This window comes from Empidonax traillii, unplaced genomic scaffold (assembly GCF_003031625.1).
Source record: "Empidonax traillii isolate 1590-97213 ecotype Southwest subspecies unplaced genomic scaffold, ASM303162v1 scaffold960:size377693, whole genome shotgun sequence".
NCBI lineage: Eukaryota > Metazoa > Chordata > Aves > Passeriformes > Tyrannidae > Empidonax > Empidonax traillii.
In genome coordinates, this window is record NW_020956153.1 from 170,289 (window position 1) to 187,522 (window position 17,234).

Genomic DNA, 17,234 nt, shown 5'->3' on the forward strand with positions numbered 1-17,234 from the left:
TTGTCACTACAGCTGCTAATTACATTATGGTATTTTCATGATAGGTCACTTCTGCCTCAGAATTCATATGGGCATATTGTAGTTTATATCTACTTAAGCTCCAGAATTACAATTGACTTAAATTCTTCCCTTTCTATATTTTTTTTTTTGCAGTATCCCAGAATATTTTTTTTATTTTAGATGGTTATTATCTGTTCAAAGACAGTTTTCAAATTAAATTCTGTGGATAGCTTAATTAAAATATGTTCTGTCATGCATGCCAGTAACACTACAGGCTTAAACCAATTCTAAACAGAGACCCGAATATAAGTTAATCAAGTGAGATGCAACCCTCATTCATTCATTTGGTGTATCAACAAAAAGACACTCATGTAATTTTCTTTTTCTTTTGTGAGTTATTTAATTGTTGGGTGTTTTTTTCAACAAATGTCTAGGTGCAGCTGTTTAGCTCTACTCCCAGAAAAGCAGGCTGTCATACCAAAGACGAAATAACAATTTGAACTGACCACTGTTTTCACAACTGAAACATATAAATGTATCATTTTGAAATGATACAAGAAGAATCCAATGTTGTCATGAAGGAATCTCAAACACCAGCCTAAAAGAATTACCAAAAGAAAAAAATTACCCCAGCTAAAATCCACTGCCTCTCCTCCTATGAATAGATTCACAAAACTAGGAATGCATGTAGTTGTTTTCTAAAAACTATACAAGGCAAGGATCTAGACTACATGGAGCAAATAGGAGAATAAGGTTCTTTGTCATTCATAAAGGACAAATTCAACCTTTGTTCATGTGGATGACAGGAAGTAGAGCTTCAGATCTGCACCCTTCTCCTTCATAAGTGTAAATGAATATGCTATCTATTTCCACTGTGGTTTAGTATGAAGCTGAAATAGAGTACTGCCTCTGCATCCAGAAAACCTCTTGGGTATATTAGTAGTTCCTCTAGATCAAGTGCTGCACATCACTGCAGTTGAACTCTCTTTATTATGCTGAAAAAAGAGATTGTCTGCATCAGGCAAGAATTAATTTTTTTAAAAAAATTATTTCAAATTAATATTCATTTACTCCATCAGAGACCTAAAATAAACCAGGAGAAAATAATATTCACTTTCCTTCTAAAATTTACTCTTTTATAAATACGTAATACAAGTGAGCATTCTGAAGATGTTCTTTATCCTTATAAACACACAGCTCTGTTTAGTGAAGTATCAGCCTTTGGAACCATCCAAAAAAAAAGTGACACTTAATCAGATCAGCTAACTTAACTGATTTGTCCAGGTAACTATTGCTTTTATTTTCAAGTGTCCCTGGTGGTGCAGTGGCTAAACCACAGCGTTGTCAACGCTGAGATCTGGGTTTGATTCCCGGTTAGGACACTCCCCGGGCAGATGGAGCTCGCTAGCCCTGTAAGGCAATCCATCTACGTCCTGAGGACCTCGCTGCCACCGTCCAAGCATGCTTGGCCCCGGCAGATGAACCTCAGGATTAAAGGGTGGGCTCAGTTCCGCGCACACTGTGTCTCACCTAAAAAATCCAATGCGCAGGCTGGAAGGTGGAAAGACCTTCCCCGGTTCTTCGTTCGTGAAGAGACTGGCCATTAGTGGCCATTATTATTGCTTTTATTTACTATACATCATCTTTGCTTTGGATGAGAGTTCACTTATTTACAGAAACCCAGATCACAAAAGTTCTGTAACACTTGCACATGTTCAGACCAACTTTTTCTCTCATGCAGTGAATGCCACTGCTAAAACAAATGCTAGAAATAAATATGCCGGAAGCTGAAAGTCAGTAAATTCAAATCATCCCAAATCCTATTGGGCTTCCATAACTGACTCACATGTGCATCCAGCAACTCAGGCTGGTGTAGAGATCTTCATTTTGAATAGAATATTTCCTTTTCACTGCAAAGAATCCTTAAGTTTTTTGCTACATGGTCAAGGCACCATTACCACAATTGTGGTCAGTTTCAAGGTTTGTTTTTCTAATAACATACACGGGAAATAAATGTTTAAGATAGATCAGTATTTCAACAAGCAGCAGGGAACTTAGTCATTTAGGAATTAGGCACTTTTGAATCTACCATGTCCATCTGAATGGATGTCTGCAGGAGCTTTGTACCACACTGACTTCAATGATTCCAGCCCACAGCCTCTTAGATTTAGTTGTTTTCAAGGCTGTACTCTACATGGTTTCTAGAGGGGAAAAAAAAAGAAAAAAAAGACCACAAATATCAAACAGTGCAGTGTGATAAATCAAACTTAAATTTGTTCTCCTATTTAAACATAAAAGGGGTTGTCATTTTTGCTCACTAATCCAAGACGAGAGAAATTAAAACCTGTAAATTTTATGAAATAACAAAAGTAACAAAACCAAAATAAGTTATTGTACAGTTTATCAACATGAGCAGGAATATTTTCCATTTAATTATCACTTCTGAACAGAGAAAAGTTTTCACAGGAAGAAGGTTATCAAGCTGTACACTAAAAGAGAAGAATCTACCTGGGCTCAGGAAAGTAGGATGTGGCTGAATTTGGTGACAGAAGAAACCTGCAAGCAGCAAATATTTTTGTTTTGAGTTAAATATACTTGTGTAACCAGTCCTGATGTTCTGATAGTGAGGTGTGTGAGGAATATGGAAGTGAAGTTCAGGAGAAGGATCAACTTTTGCCTCACAATGCAGAGCACCAAGCCCAGGGTTTTACTCTTGGCTCAGAGATTATTTCTATAGAAATAAATTTGGCTATTTTTAAAGAATATAAATAAAAATAATTCTGCTGAGGAAAAACAAAATGCTAGATGCTAGATAATATTGTGTCCTTGACATTTAGTAGAATCACAGAATTCTTAGGGTTGCAATGGACCTCTGAAGATTATCTAGTCCAACCCCATTGCCAAGGCAGGGTAACCTAGAGCAGGTTACACAGAAGTGTGTCCAGGAGGGTTTTGAATGTCTCCAGAGAGGGAGACTCCATGGCCTCCCTGGGCAGCCTGTTCCAGTGCTCTGCCACACTTCACTGACTACCACACCCTCACCTTTGCCAGTCAGACAATTCTTGGTCCATGTCACTGTCTACTCATCTAATCCACATTTTTCTAGATGAGCATTCAGTATGTCTCAAATTGGCTACTACTGCAGATACCTGCCCTCCACTGTGAGACCACTCTCTGCTCACTTCCTGAATAACATTGTTTCCCAACATCTCCTAGTTTTGTTCCATTGGCTGCTCTTTCAAAATGTGAAGCTAATTTTTACAAATCTAAGTATTACCACATAAGGTAATACTTAGAAGTATTACCTTAAAAGGGTATAAGGTGCCTTTCATACAAGAGAAAACAGACAAAACAAAAAACCCTCTCTTTGGTTGCCTCTGGGGGATCCCAAGTTAGCATACCAGGAAGCTGACATACTAATCCATAAAAGAAATAAATCTCTTTCGTTCCTGTTGATGAGGATACACATCACACATCATAGAAACAGGCTTCTTTCTCTGCTATGCCAAGCAATGAGAACAGTTTCAAAAAATGTGTCTAAGCTGTGGATTCTGAAGCTAGTTCTCATCTACCAGAACTAAGTGCCTTTGTATCACAACCAGATGCACGTGAAAAAAAAAAATGATGAGCAGGTAACAGTATATAGAAAAGAAACACAAAAAAGAAACACGACAGGTGGAACAGAGAGGAAAATGTTGGAAAGACCTGAAAAACAATTATATTTTAAAAATGAATTGTAATTGATGATGGTGACTTTTTATTTCTTCCTTTTTATCTCTGACTTTTGGAAAACAATATAATCTTATTTCTTGCTTCTCCTCCATCTAAACAGCAGAACAAATGCCTGTAGTCTCAAAATATCTGACACTCTATGCCTTTAATGTAGACCAGAAGCATTCACTTTTAAAATTAAATGCAATAAGAAGACATAAAAATTTCAGATGCATTAAAAAGCAAGCTATCACGGACTAGGTACAAAATAAGAATGGGAAGTATGTCTTAAAGTATCACTGAAGAGCATTTACTGAGACATTTCAATATCATGACCTTCTCTTAGAAACTGACAATTTCCCAGGACCAGAACTTTTCACAGGAAAAATCTAACGTTCATTAACCTTTCATTGAGTCTCCTGGTTCAAGTAAGAAATTTTTGCTTGACTATAAGAAACAAAATTGGCAACCAGAGGAGCTTTTCCCTAAAAGAAAGGTTACTTACTTCTTCATAAGAGCCTTACTCAGGGTAGCTGACAGGTACACTACTTACTCACCTGATACACTATCAAAGAGTTTCACTGCATGAGACAACACATCCTCTAATAGGAATAGATACAGTGGTGAGCCTAGAGATTGAAGACAGAAAACAGCCTGTCAGGAAGTACAGTTCAACCCACATCTTAATCACTATTTACATATAAGTATAGGCCTAGAGTTAGTAATTTACTTGAAACTACTTTGATGCAACGCACCCTCACAGAGCAGCGTCAAGATCCAAATTTGAGCATGAAAACCATAAATCCCAAGTGACAGCATCCTGCTTACAGTTACAAAGATGGCTCACAGAACATCCTCCACCTACCCTGAGTGAGCATCCCCTGTATTTATCTTGTCCTTGGGTCTCTGATTTCTTTAAAAGGCAATAACAGAAAAATTGACTAGCTTTTGAAAACTTTAATTACCAGAGAAATATGACATGTCAAAAAAATGTGGTGAGTCTGGCCATGGGTAATATTTCTATATCATATTTGCCTGGAAAATATACTACTAATTCTAGTTAAATAATTTATTTATGTCCTTGTATCATGCTACATGTAACAAAAGAACTGATAAGATATCTACAATACTAATGAATTCTATCAGAAAACAACAGACAATATAAAGCCTAACAAACATTCACCAGTTTGGGTTTCATTTCTACAGAAAATACTCCACAATGTTTACATTCAGTGCCATTAAACCACAGCATAAATGTCAAGGTAAGAGAAGATTATTTACATTAAAATATAGTTTTCAAATGAGATCTTTGGAAGGGACCTTAAAGATCACCTAGTTCCAACTGCCCTGCCATGGGCAAGGACACCTCTTACTAGACCAGAGATATCTTTTAAATTTAAACTGTATAGTATTATTGTGGGCTACATTTTACTGTAGTTAAGAAAACTGAAATTAAAACAATTTAGCAGTTGAATACTTTAATTTTTCATTTTTTCCTGTAGTGAAGTATGTTGTGATTTGATATTATTCAGAACTATATACAACAGAGCTTCAGATACAGTTAAAGCCCCACTTTTACAGGAGAAAGGGCACACATGCCTTCATACGCATATGAATACAGCTGTACCTTTGTTCTTTAAAGTCTTATAATTCCTTGCAAGCAGTGGGAATTTTCTTATCCAAGTAGTGAAAAGGCAGATCAATTTACATTGTAAGCAGTGAAAGCAAAGTTACAGCAAAGATACGTCTGTTTATTCAGAGATTATACTTCAAAAGGGTTTTTTTTAATTATTATTTCAGCACGTCTCTGTGTCTCTACTTCTATCTTCTGGTACTTGTATTAAGTTAAAAAAAGAAAGAGAAGAAGAGAAGCACATGGAATGACTAGTAGGTGGAAAGGCTAATGAGGCCTTCACCCTTAGCAGTATTTATCTATTCTGTAGAAGTTGTTCAACTCAAAATTGTCTCACAAGAATAAAAATTAAAAAAAAAAAATAAAATAAAAAAAAAATAAATAAAAAAAAAACCCAGCAACTATAAACCTCAGAATCCTGAATAAACTGACTGGAACAGCTGGGGAAAAGCTGTGCTATGTAGCTCAGGCACAACATCACTCTAAGATATCAGGTTCTAGAAAATAGTGTTAGAAAAGAGCTCCAAAGTTACTGAACCTACCCTCCTCCAAGGGCTCAAATATAATAATGATGATTACAGAAAATCAGAAGAACATCTCTAAATTTTATTAGAAAAAGGATCTCTCTGAATTTTCTTTTAATTTGATGAACAAGACTGTCAGAAGAAGTCTCATAAAGGCTGGTAAAGAATGTGAACCCAATGACTTATGACTCAGAATTTTTGCACTGAAATCCTACACCTAAATACCTTCCATATAAATCCATTTGTTTCAGTTTATTGAGGCACAGAGGTGAGAAGACAAGAACAATACTTCCTAAACATCAAATGGTGGGAGAGGAGGGGGTGAGAAGGGCTGTCCTAAAGATGCAGCACAAATTACTCACAGCTGTGCAGTAAATGGGATTATGAGCGACACTCTTGGTACTTTCTCATATAGCGGGAGCATTGTCAGGGGCCTGACTGCTTCACATCAAGTTGATTCCTCACCTTCTAGGACTGTGGAGTTGAAAGTTTTAGCATTTGCCCCTAAACCTTTTCTAATGGTTATTTCTCCGTGGATTTCCTGACGAAAGTAGTGATATCCTCCTATGCACATTCTTAAACAACAGGTGGTAAAATACAAGGAAACTTACAGAGAGGTGATCAGAGCACTCCCAAATTTGTCACAACAAATCTGCCTCTGAGGCAGTTAGTCAATATACAGCAACAAGGTTTGAATACTGATCTCCCACTGAATATCAAAGGTTTAAATTTAAATGAAATTACAGAATTCTCCTACTAAATAATTTGCATTTAAAAGGGATTTTGGTGTTCCTTTTTAAACTCTTTTTAAAGAGGTTCCCAAAGACAATGGTGACCATCCTTAACTACAGTTTGAAAAACAAGTAATATGGCTTATTTATCAAATTCACTATTTTTCAGAAAGTGAAACTCTAATAATGTTTTAAGATAAAGGTTCTAGAGCATTAAGAGGAACATATCTGAGGATGTCAGCCAAATTGTCCTCAGTGATTTCCCCTTCATGACACAGTCCAGAACACTGGAGTCAAAAGAAGTCCAGTCTGGGACAAACTGGACACCCTCTTCTGTTTTCCAGCCCTTCAAACTCTGTTCCTCAGGCACTCTTTCATCATCGAGGGGAAGAGCAGAGAGGAGGGAAGGAAAAGCATTACTAAGTTTTCCCTTTACATTTTCACAGAAAGTGAGCCACTATTTACGTCAAAAGACACTCTGATCTCTGCAGAATGGTGTTTGGGACAAGGGAATGTCATATGCGAGTTCTTCACTCATATATAAGTGCAATCCCATTGACTTCAGCCAAGGTGCTGCATTTGAAGCAAAAGGATTTTTCAAGTCATTCAAAAGGCACACAGCATATGTTGGTATTTCTGCTCACCTTCAGGAAGAATATTTTCCTTTTTTAGTGTAGCTACACAGCATGAAATAAGTTGTCTTTGCACTGCTCTGCAGAGATGCACTATTTTCAGCTTACATAAATGAGGACTTCTTGTACTCTTGACTGTGTGTGCCCTAACAGCCTTTCATGTCTAAGGTTTAAGTACTGTAAGAGCAAGGGAGGTATGGTTGAAAATGAAAGGATGTTCAGTTATTTAAAAATTACAGACCCTGTACTTCTGTTAAAAAAAAAAAAAAATGGAAAAAGGTTTCAAGGCACTTCTATTTGTAGTATGGGTAAAAATCTTTAAAAATTGTTCCAAAAACACCCTGTCTTTACCCCTCATTCTTATATTCTCAAGTGCACACGAAAGTACCTTTTCTTTTTCTCCTCTCATTGAAAAATAAAAAAGAAAGACAAAGAACACTACACTATTTTGTTTTTACATTCATAAAAGTGGTCTTTTTTTAAGAAATCTGTTTTCAAGTTTTCACCCTAAGAATTGCTACCTGTTCTAGTTACTACCCAGAATTTATGTCACACAATTTTTACAGTGATATTTGAGTGCCCTCACAGAAGAAAACTTTATCTTGCCATTCCACTACTTAGAAAAGATTATAGTCCAGCATATTATATAATTAGTCTGCAAATAACCAAACCGTCTGGACATTTTTTGGACACTTGAAGATAAAGCGGTTTTATTCACATTCAATTTATGATGTTTGTGTGTGGCAGCTGCCACCTTTTCACAGGATTCAGTAAGGTACAGATATTTTCAGACCATCCAATCCAGTACAGAAAATCAGCTGAGAAAATAAATATTTCTTCCTGTTCTCACAAGTCTTTTTTTCTGGTGTTACACTTTTTCAAATGTTAAAAATTTTAATTAACACAAAATCTAAACTTTAATACCTAAACTAGGTAATAACCTGAGAACCTGTGGTGATTATGGCAGAAGTATTATGACACCAGATAAAGTATAAGTATTAATTCCATTCCCATAACATTACACAGTCCCCAACATGAAAGATTCATAAAGATGCATTATGTATAAATCTGTCCATATTCATAAACATCCATACCATTCTGTAAACTATTGTTACATAGTCTTTGTTTATTGGAAGTTTAACAGTTCTATCAGAGAGCACAGATATTACTCATTTGTTTCTTTTTTACTATCTTCCTCTATCAGGAATAAAATAGAAAAAAAAATTCAAAACCCAACCAAATACAGGGTCTGTAACATTGAATAATGGAATAAGCAAAACCACTGGATAACACTGTCTTTTATACAACAGGATTCCTTGAGGCTTTTTCAACATTTAAAAAAAATCACTACTTTTCTAGTCAAATGATGGAATATTCGTCACAGTAACAACTGCATTCTATTACATAGAGAGCAGCATATGGTAAGTATTTATACAAGATATTCAGCCAGATGCACACCAACATTCACTAATAAAAGCTAAATTAACACAGCATCCGCTGAGAGCATTGCCCAGCATGCCAGGCTTATGCCAGGCAGAATATGAAATAGTACTGCAGGATCCAAGCTAATCTATGATCTATCCAGCCATATATTGGTCCCAGCTTTCAAAACAGCAGTAAATTGAAACTGCACACACCATCAAGGATCAGAGAGCAGCTTAAAAGCTGCTGTGGTCTGATGTCACAGGCAAGGAATGTACTCAAGACCCAAATCTGCACTAGCAAAGCAGCTAAAACCAGGGTATGTCACAGCTCATTGTGAAAGTTATTTCTATTCTGTAAATGTTGATAATTAAGGCTTGACTACATAGTTCAAATTTTCTACAACAAAAACATACACAAAAACGTAAAAATGTTGGAAGAAGCACAAACTGTCTGGGCACCCTGCTCCACTACATGACTATCCTTATGATGAAAAAGTTTCTCTTCTCTTGTAGTATTTTATGTCTGTTGCCTCCTGTCCTCATACATTATGAAGATTCCAACTCCATCTTCTTGATAACTCCATCTATTCTAACTCTGTCTTCTTCTCCATTGCTGCTTTGTGGCTGCTGTTAGGTACTTCCAAAGCCATCTCTTCTCTGAGCGGAGGGAGTCCCCATCCCTCAGCCTCTCTTCATGGGGCAAATTCTCTTATTCCCATCTGTCCTAGTGGTCCCTTGCTGAATTCACCCACGTTTTATGTCCTTTAGTGCCCAAAACTGAATACAGTATGTTTTAACGAGCACCATGTAAAAGGGGATAATCCCTTCACTCCAGATGCTGGTCATGCTCCTTCTTATGCAGCCCAGGAGGTTGCTGCCTTTGTCTGCAGCCAGTGCAGATGCAGGCTTGCATTCCACTCACTTCACAGGAGGACCACAGTGCCTTTTGCACACAGCAGCTCCCCAGCACGGCAGTCCTCAAGCTGTAGCACCACAAGGGACTTTTCCTTAACAGTCATGGGACTTTTGCATCTGTTCTTATTGAATTTCAAGAGATTACTGTTTTCCTGTTCTTATAGCTTTTCTAGGTCCTTCTGGATGATAGTGTTGCCCATGGTCATATCAATGGCTGGCGCCAGTTCACTGCTATCTGCATGTTTCATGAGTGTGCACTACAGCACTTCCTTCATTCACTGAGATGTTAAACAGAACAGAAAAGAGTATAAACCCATTCAGTATTCCACCTCCAGGTAGCGTGCAACCTGTTGACCATCACATTCTGAGTCCACTCATCCAGAATTTTATCTACCTGCTTGACCACATTTTATCCACCCATAAAGACCATAATTTCCTAATACACATAGAAAAATATTGCAGAAGACAATATCAAAAGCCATGGTGAAGACAAGATAAATGACATTCACTACTTTCTCCTCATTCATTAAGCCTTTCATTCAACCTAGAAGGCAATGAGACTCATCAGACATTATGTGCCTTGGCTTTCATAGCATCAATATAGGCAGGATTTGTATATTCCTCCTCTGTAGCATCTACCTACCTCCTACCTACCTACCTCCTCTGTATTGTTATGGACCTCCTGATAAATCTAACCTGTTTACTTCAGTAACAGGGTGGAATCATTCTTGAGCCTGAAGGAAAGAGCCTTTAAAGGACTCCTATCTATCCCTAAATCCTTTGTGTTTCAGAATTGACTCCCCCATGGGATTCTGCCTACCACATTCCAGGTTAAGCTAAAGTCTGTTCTCCTGAAATCCAGGGTCAGTACTCTGGTACTCTTCTTCCTCATTCCCCTCAGGATCTTGTACTGCACTATTTCATGGTCAGTACAGTCAAGGCTCCCGTACACATCCCTGACAGGTTCTTTCTTATTAGTGAATACAACACTGAGATATGCACCAACTCTGATTGGTGCAGGAGGTGCCAAGAGCAAAGAGATGCCTCAGCAGCATCCTTGGTACCCTGCATGTTCCTTACCCTGTGAACCACCCTGTGAATGGTCAAGTACCTCCCTGCAGGGCATGCTTAAGCAGCTTCAGGTCATAGCAGTCATCAGACCCAGGGAAAGAATAAACACGCCACATGTAGGATGAGTCCCTTCTTGCAAGCCTACGGTCAGAATGCTTTACAAGAATGAGTGACTTAGCTCATGAACACTGTCCACTTCACACTCACAGCAAGACCACTTCACTGAAATACAGGTGGAGGCTGTACCACCATGACAGGGACAAGGGCTTTGAGGTCTGCAAGAGTATTCTTAGTAGACGTCACAGTTGACATCCCAGAGCCACTGGTTTAGTTTCTCTGCACATAGATTAGCTTGACACTATAAAACTACATCCTTGTAAAATGAAATGTAAAAGAAAAGAAGTGGATGAGCCTTTCTATTTCTTGTGTTTGAAAACTGCAGATTGCTTTTTGGGAAGGGATAAGGGAAATCCAGTGAATGGTCTGTTACTTATCTAGTTGTCTGTCCAAGTTCATAATAACAGACTGTGATGGTTCGGACTTGGCTCCCTGCCAAATGCCCGTTGTGACTCATTTTTGAAATGAGTCCCATTGTCCGACTCAATTCGCTCTGGAGTCCCATGTCGCCACAGGACTTGCTTTTCAAGACCCAGAGTGGTATTCCGTGCTGCTGCATGGGGCACTGAATAAGTCTCTAGCCATCCGGTGGTTGCTTCCACCATGGTAAGCACATAGCGTTTACCTTGGCGGGTCTGTGGCAACGTGATATAGTCAACCTGCCATGCTTCCCCGTATTTATACTTATCCCAGCATCCACCATACCACAGGGGCTTTAATCTTTTTGCCTGCTTAATAGTGGCACAGGTTTCACAGTCATGGATAACCTGGGAAATAGAGTCCATGGTTAAATCCACCCCTTGGTCTCGTGCCCATCTATAGGTGGCATCTCGGCCCTGATGGCTTGAAGCATCATGGGCCCATCGAGCTAGGAACAATTCTTCCTTCTGCTGCCAGTCCAGGTCTACTTGTGACACCTCAACCTGTGCAGCTCAGTCTGCCTGTCTGTTATTATCATGTTCTTCATTAGCTCGACTCTTGGGCACATGGGCATCTACACGGCGGACTCTCACGTTCAGTTTCTTCACTCTGGCAGCAATATCTTGCCACAAATCAGCAGCCCAGATGGGTTTCCCTCTACGTGTCCAGTTCATCTTTCTCCTCATCTGCCAGACTGAAGTTTCCACCTTCAGGCCAATTTGTTATAATCTCCAGAATTCCAGGGCGATTTGAGTTTCCTATTCGGACACGTTGTGTAATCAAACCCGAGAACTAGTAAAATAACTAGTAAAACAAATCTCACCACATCCCTTAGAAAGAAACAGGATTGACACACACACGGCCAGCACTCCCCAGGCCTCCACGTGGCAGGTCAGTGGATGCTGCAGGTCTCAGCCTTAGATAAGCGAGACCAACGCAGGGACCCACTGTTCCCGAACTCCGGTGGAAGAGAAGAAGAATGAAGGCCGCTCCTCCTTTCTCATTTATACCACGATTTACGCAAAAATCGTATGGAATACTGGGAACACTGCCCCTTCCTTGGTTACAAACTGGTAACCAGGGAAGGCCTAGATTAAAACCACCACACAGATGCAACTTGCAGTTCTTTGCCTTTGCCAAATTTAACTTTAAAAAGTAAAAAAAAATAATAAAAATGAAAACAAGTAACAGAAAGAAGTAATTTAAGGCTGCTACCGTGATCTTGAGTATCTTGCAATCTCAGCTTCCCCTACTGTCCCACTGCCAACTCTTGAAAACTATTACCATTGGGAAGCATCTCCATGGGCTGTGCTTTTCAGCAGATATCCAAGTTTTGTTTTCATTAACTAGCTATTTACATTTCCCAAAACACGCACATTCCTCTTCCAAGCGCTTCTATTCTTAATGTTAATCCTCTATGGCTTCTCTCAAAGAAAGTAAACACAAACCCACCACCACATCTTACTAAAGTCCCAGTTTGCATGCTGATTTTGCAGATAGCCACCACAGAGCTCTGTTCTGCACAGATTTACTTTTTTGCATATGTGTGTGGTTTCCAGCTATCTGCATTCCTGTTCACAAAATAAAGAAAAACAGATATACGATGCTCAGAGACTTCAAGGGTCACAAAAAAAGACAAGATTTTCCCTCAGGGAAGGAGAGAATAGTCAGTGTTAAAAGAGGAATAATGTGAAAAAGATATTAGAGGTTTTGTTCTAGGAAATTATTTAGGGGTAAGAGAAAACTATTAAAGAATGAACAATTTTAAATTTGAATTTCAATTGCTAACTTCTGCTGTATGCATTGTAACTTCAGTTAAACAAAGAAATGAGAAGACATAGGAAGCCATGAGAATAAATGAAAACACTTTGAGTAGAAGTCCTGGTTTAAGTCTTGAAGCCTTATTTCATACTACAGAAATTGAACTTTGCACAAGTTATCTGAAATTCAGCTATTTTTCAACAGTGGTAAATGGCAGATCAAACTCGTGTTGATAAATTCAATGCTTTGGGATATGATCTAATTTACAATGAATTGGTAATTCAACAGAAATTCCAATATATAGTCAGCAAAAAGAAACAATAATTATGAGGTATCAGAGCAATCTTATAAAGGTTGGATTCTGCTGTGAGTAAAAATACACAAAATTATTCTTTGAGTGGGAATGGAAATGCATAATAGTCTGTTTTGAATCAAAAATAGAAATAGTAAATTGAGTAAAACTCAAAAAATCTGCAAGGAGCTCTCTATTGAGTTATCCCTAAAGTAGCAAAAAATCCATTATTGACAGTACTTGCTGGGAATAATCTCTCTTGGCTCTATGAAATGCCTGAGAACTTTTTTGCCAGGAAGCACACAGGCTGCCATAATCTCTCTGGGGTTCTGCTGCTGGAGAAACAGTACCTTAAATAGGGACCTTTCTGTCTGAAAAAAAGAAAAGTTTTTATTAGATTCTGAAGGAGAGGATTTGGTTCATTCCTGAGAGACTTGTTTGTCTGGGGGAAGCAAGTGAACTATTTATGGCTTCTCTGGTAAGAAAAGGAAAAACTTATTTCTGAATACTCTTTCTCTCTCGACTTAATAAATACTTTGAACTACTAGACATTATACTAGTCTCTTTTGCAACTCAGACATGAAAGAAAATATAATCAGTTTGAACAATATGTATTGGGGGTTTTCTATATTACATTTTCAGTTATTTTAATCTCATAAACAACAGCTTTTAGATAGAAGTTTTCTGGTTAACATTATGTTTAATCTAGGCTCTAGTGTCAATGCAAACTACTTATATGTGACCTTTAATGTTGTACTTTATTACACTGTACTTAAAAGAAACCTCTGAATGTTCTTATAGCAATTACCAAAATTTTTACTTTCTACTACCAAAAAGAAAATGAACCAATCTGATTGTATTCATACAGTACCTAGAGATGTAGATCAATTATATACTTTCATCAGAAGCTGCACTTTATGATCAACCATCAAGATTATTATAGAAACAATATGGTATTTCTTTACAGTGGTTATTACCACATTAAAAGAGCTAAAAACTTTTCATAAATGCACATGAAATAGATATGGGTGTAAAAAAATAAACAACTTTTGACTACAACACCCTTGACAATTATTTCTATGTTTTTAGAGTTTCTCTTCCAAGTCACCATGTACAACTTGAAAGAATTTCTTTTCCGGTCATCTTTAATGTACAGCATTTCCTGGGCTCATGTCTGCTTCTGGAACACTGAAGCCAGAAGAACCAGATTTATGATGTGTATTACTGTATATGAAATTAATATCTTCTCTTACCTGACAGTGCACTGTTCTGTTTGAAAATACATTTGCACTTTAAACTCTATTTTGCATTAACAAGTGGTAAAGTAGGTATGCACAACAATGTTCTCAGATGACCACAGAAGGAGCTGAGGTTTTTTTAGGATGTCCAGCCTTTTGTTTGTAGCAATCTCCTTGTTGGAAGTTTCTGATTTGGCAAGTGACAGTGGAACACACCAGACACATGTTTTTGGTTCTCTTCAGGGCAAGGATAATCAGACAACAGAAAGCTAATCAAGCTAGGTGAGAACCTGCACGTACACTCTTGCAGTTTAGTCATGCAGGACTCTTCTCCCAGCATTTTCAGCCATTTCTTTTATAACAATCTGTCCAAGGTTTCACTCATTATCCAGCATAGAATTGAGAACTGATGATCAACATCCTAATTTCACATATAAAGAGGCAATTCAATTTCTTGTGACCTTTCATATGAGACTGACATAAAGCAAGGAACAAACACAAACTGTATGTTGAAGAAGCTCAGTTCCAAAAACCATGGCTTCCTACTTCCAGAAGTCTTTTTCTTTCATAGTATTAAAGAGCAAAATTAAACCAAGGTTCTCACCTCCCAGTAATATTAATACAAAATATACTGCACTGGGTCTGGCTCAGATGGAGATCATTTTCTTCATAGTATTTTGTGTGGTTCTGTTTTTGGTTTGTGACTCAAACCGTGTTGATAACATACAGGCATTTTTACTGTTGCTGAGCAGTGCTTGTAACCATTACACATACACAAAATCCTCAGGCTCTGATGGAAGGTTCATGGCCCAAAACATCTTGGAATCTGTCATGATAACTAGTGTGCTTTTATAAAAAACAGTGGTATCTGTAACAAATATTGTCTTTGAGACACATCCTGAAATCATTCAGGTAGAATGTTAGTTCCATCACCAGTTCATTCCTTAAATGACAAAATGACACTGACTTATCATTAGAACAGAAGTAAGGGAAAAGAAAACCTAAAAAGATTGCCTATTAATTTACTATTTCTCTTTCTCCAAAGTAGAGAAGATTAATCAGCTTATTCTTTCTGCATTTGTATTCTCATGAATAATGATGAAATATTTGATATTATGATTCACCCATAACAAGAGGAGGTACTAATTATGGATTAGTTTTAAACTTTGAAAAGTTATCAAATGATTATATGTGTTTCAAAAAATTATTATATATCAAAAGTCTCTTTTCAAGTTGTTTGAAACATCATAGTTTTACAGAAAAAAGAAAATCCTTTTAAGATAACTTCATTAAGGAAATTATTTTTGAGCAGGCCAGTATTATCTGACCTAATGAATTCACAGTTTTGACTAGCAGGATAAATTACACAGAAAGAAGGACTTAGAATTATAAATATGATTTCACTTCCCCCAAGAAAATGTTTCTTTTTAGTTTAGCTAAGAAGTGATACCCCTTTTCCTCCAACTCAGTTCAACTAAGTACTTTGCAGTGCATTATCTAACAGAAGTTTTCAGAGTCTTTGTTGTTTCTACTGTCTGATCCATACAATTTATCATACTGTGCATTTTGAGTATTGATTTTCTAGGCTGTTTGAGACATGAAACACAACAGAAGATTCAATTTATATCAGCTGAAATACACCAAAGTAGTGCTCTTGTCAACTACATTAAGAAAATTATCTAAGAAAAAAATAGGAGGTGTAGAACTTTTATCTTTGTCACATTCAGTGACTCAGTTGTTGCAAGTTAGTCTTCACAGAATCACAGAATATGCTGAGTTGGAAGGGACACACAAGGATCATCGAGTCCATCTCTTGGCCCTGGACAGGGCCATCAACAAGAGTCACACCATGTGCTCAAGAGTACTGTCCATACATTTCTTGAATTCTATCAGGCATGGGTGCCTAAGCACTCAGTAAATATTTGACAAAATTGCTGCCTAAAATTCACCAGGCAATTATTAATACAGATAAGATATAGAGCAGGTCTTCAATGAAAGTCTTCTGGCACAAGGAGTTCCTTATCTTCCTCTTCTTCACAGTACACACTATCTTTGTTGCTTCTTCAGGGTTCTGGGCTTAAAGGTTGTTTTGACTATGACGGTATCTTCTTGTCCAAGTCTGGGGTGCACATGTTCTTAAACAAGATATATTTACTGTAGTCCTGCCTTGAAGGAGTCTAAACAAAACTTAAGAATTTAGAAAGTTTGATATGAAGTGGGGAATAGAGTTTGGTAATTTTAACTACTTCTCTAAACTGTGAGAAACTACATAACTATACTAAAAATCCATATTTACTACACAGCTACATTAAAATCTACTAGGAGCTAAAAAATCCTAAAAATCCTGAGGCATTAGAATAAAAAATAAAGAGCAAGATCTGGTAACAAAATATTTCTTCATCACATTTTTCATTTCACATGTACCCTGCTTAACAACTACTTAAGTAAACGAGTCCATGGCTGCTTGAGAGTTACTATCAGTTAATTTATATTCCCATTTCAGATTTTGTATGGACACTAACATTTAGACACAGTGGAGTCTTTCTTTTTCTGCAGTAAAGTCTTGTGTTCATATCAAAGCAATCAGAGGAGTGAGAACATGACATAAGCAGAAGGTAACACTACCAAAAGCTTATGTGATCCTGAAATGAAAAAATTTAACTAAATTGCATTTTTCACACTTCGACATATCACACATCAAAATCAAAGGACTTGAATAGAATAAAACATTCCTCTATCAGCTGCACCTAAAGCAATGATTTTGG